The 3255-nt window shown below is 41.3% G+C and overlaps 1 non-coding gene across 1 annotated transcript; it reads right to left on the reverse strand.

The window, feature by feature from the left end:
* Positions 1 to 1915: 1915 nt before the first annotated feature.
* Positions 1916 to 2018, reverse strand: LOC130466559 (small nucleolar RNA R71). Its single transcript, XR_008926761.1, has one exon. It is a non-coding gene; the product is annotated as a small nucleolar RNA R71 (small nucleolar RNA).
* Between the last annotated feature and the right edge of the window lie 1237 nt (positions 2019 to 3255).

The following is a 3255-nucleotide window of genomic DNA, read 5'->3' on the forward strand; positions in this document are numbered from 1 at the left end:
GCGAAGAAAAGATCATTCGACCAAACATGATTCTCTGTTCGGTCCCACATGACGAAGGAGTTAGTCTTTGCTTCGTTTTCTCGCACAGGATTTAAAGGTTGCTCGAATAAGCTTTCTATGTTCGATCGCACAGAGGGTATGTGCGACCGAACAGTTGCGCGGGCTGCAGATTTTCAAATTTAAGCTTCTATTTGGGGAAACTTATAAATAGAATTTTCATTTTAATTTTAGATAATTCAATTTTAGATTAACATTTTTCAGAATTCCAAAATACATTTTCAGTATTTTCTAGAGAGAGAAACTCCTTGCTTTGAAGCTTCAAGTTGTAATTTCTTCAACTCTTCTTCAATTTCTTGCAATTTAATTCAATTCCTTAGTTCTTTGGTCTTTCTATTTTGCTTTTTTTCTTTAATTTCTCTTAATTCTTGAATTCCTTTTTTGCCTTGATTTTAGTTGCATTGATTCTTAATTCTTTAATTGATTTTGCAATTGAATGTTCTACTCTTTGATTCCTTCTTTCTACTCCTTCAATTACATGTTTCCTTGCTTAGAATCCATGAATTTCCTAATTTCTAGCATGTGTAGTAAGTAGTCTTAGGTTAGGGAAAGGGGAGAATCTAGGGGTTTAATTAGGGGAAATTGATGGTTGAATGTTGATTGATTGATGTAATTAAATATGATTTGGTGATAGGATATCCATGCCTAATTGAGTGGTAGTTGCAAATGCTATTTGATAGGATCTGATTGGATTGCATAGGCTAGGTTTGGCAAGACATTGTGAGCCTAATTTGTGCAAGTGAATAGTAGTTCCTATTATATGAAAGTTGTTTAGTCTAGGATTAGGCGAAAGCTCTTCCATAGATTAGACGCTTCGCGTGCCCGAATCCGAGAGGTGGCGGGCATGTCATTCGATTATATTCCCCTATGCGCCAAGTCGTTACATGATCATGATCGCTTGATTGTTTAGATCGTTTCCCCGAATTCCCTAGGCTATCCCCGACTCCCTAGCATTTCCCTATATTGTTAATTCGTCTAATTGTTAGCTTTAGTTTTCTTAGAATATAATTCAAACAAACTCTTGTTCAAACTAGCTTAACACCTTGACTCAATGCACACCGTTTTTATGGGATGATCCCTATACTTGCCGCTATAGCAATATAGCCGGTTAGTTAGTGGTTTATAAATTTTGTTTGATCGGGTTGTTTTCTTTTCAACGACGAAAATATCCTTAACAAAATGGCGTCGTTGCCGGGGAACGGTCGTTGTTATTGAGTTTTGTTGAGACTAGTTTACCATTAGAAAATACAAAAATATTGCATTCTTGTTTTCTTTCTTTTTCCTTTGCAATACTCACGTGTTCTTTGAGTTTGTATGCTTGATAGGGGTCGTGCACGTCAAAGGTCTCTCCACCCTCTTGACCTTGAATTGGAGAGGACATTAAGGAGAATAAGGCGCGTTCGAACTCGCTAATCAAGCCACAACCAGTTTGAATCCTTGAGTGTAGGTGTGGAACAAGAAGAAAGTGAGCAAGATTTTGAAACCATGGCTCTCCCGGTTAAGAATTTGGGTATACCGAGAGCATTTGATGCAATATGTGGTATCCAAGCTACCACAACTAATGCAAATAACTTCGAAATCAAACCCGCTTTGATTAACTTGGTTCAAAGCCATCCTTTTTGTGGGAAGAGAAACGAGTCACCACACGAGCACCTAAAGAAATTCGAACATTATTGTGATACAATCAAACACAATGATGTGACTTTGGACTATGTGCGGTTGAATCTATTCTGTTTCTCTCTCCTTGGGCGAGCTAGAGATTGGCTTGACAAGGAGGTCAAGCCAAATTCACTTCGCACTTGGAATGAAGTGACTAGCGCATTTTTGAGCAAGTTCTACTCTCATGGCAAGACGTCGAAATATCAACACAAAATTCAATCATTTGAGCAAAAGCGGGATGAATCTTTTGAAGCTTGGGACCGATTCAAAGAGTACCAAAGGGAATGCCCTCACCATGGGATCCCTAAGTGGTTGCTACTTCAAACCTTCTACTTGGGATTGAGCCCAACCTCCAAGACGAGTCTAGATGCGGGGGCGGGTGGTCCCATAATGAACAAGACCGAGGATCAAATTGAAGAGATAAAAGAGGACGTGGTCCAAAATTACCAAGCTTGGCACGTTGGTGCAAGGGACTATGACGGCAAGGGTAGGAATGATGATGGTAAAGGGTCGGTATATGCTATGGAGCAAGCTAGGATCATTGAGAAGCTTAGCTCGAGATTGGAAAAGCTAGAGAGCACACCAAGTCAACCACCATCTCCATCAACAATTCCACCGCCTTCGGCTACTCTTCTCACCAAGGGGAAGAGCAAGGTCAGTTCCTATGACACTATGCCTCCGGGCACTTCTTTTTGTGATAATTGTCAAGGTTTTGGTCATTTCCCCAATGCTTGTCCTTTGGTGCATAATGTGTCTTATGTGGATTATGGCCCTTCTTGTGAAGGTGATTTTGATATGGAATATGCCCATGCCTTGAATGAGAGGTCTAGAAATGATAACCCCAATAATCAACACTTTGCTAGGAAAGCACCTAGAGGGCCCCCTATGTATGGATCCTACCAATGCTATGGCCAAGGAGGTGGGTATGATAGTCAAGGTCGAGGTGGCTATAGAGTGCAAGGCTATCAAAGCCAAGCACCCTATGGTCAATCTCATGGTCTTGGCAATCAAGCCCAATACAATCAAGGTAGTTATAATCCCAACCATCAAGGTGGAGGGGGTTACAACTACTCTTATGGGCAATTTAGGGGTGCTTCTAGTGGGGGTTATCCTTTGAACTCGGGAGGTCCATATGGTGTGTCTCAATTTTCAACTCCCGGATTCAATGGACCAAGGACCTATGGTAACCAATTCCAACAAAACCTTAGTGGTTATGGCAATGCACCTCCACCGCTCCCGCCTCTCAAGTCTAATCTTGAGGCTCTCATGGAGTCGTTCGGGGGGGGGGGGCGCAAGCCAAGAAGAATGTTGAGTTTGAGGATGGATTCAAGAAATCCAACACTCACTTGAAAATGATTGAAACTCAACTAGCACAAATAGCTAGCACTATCAAAGAACAACAAGTGCATACTAGTCTCCCACCCCAAGGTCAAGCACCTAAACAAATGTATTCGGTTGTGACTAGGAGTGGGATGATTCTAGATGATAGTGTTAAGCTAGTTGATGCATCTTGCTCTAGGGATAAGGATTCTAAGGGAA

The sequence above is a fragment of the Spinacia oleracea genome, chromosome 1, assembly GCF_020520425.1.
Source record: "Spinacia oleracea cultivar Varoflay chromosome 1, BTI_SOV_V1, whole genome shotgun sequence".
Classification (NCBI taxonomy): domain Eukaryota; kingdom Viridiplantae; phylum Streptophyta; class Magnoliopsida; order Caryophyllales; family Amaranthaceae; genus Spinacia; species Spinacia oleracea.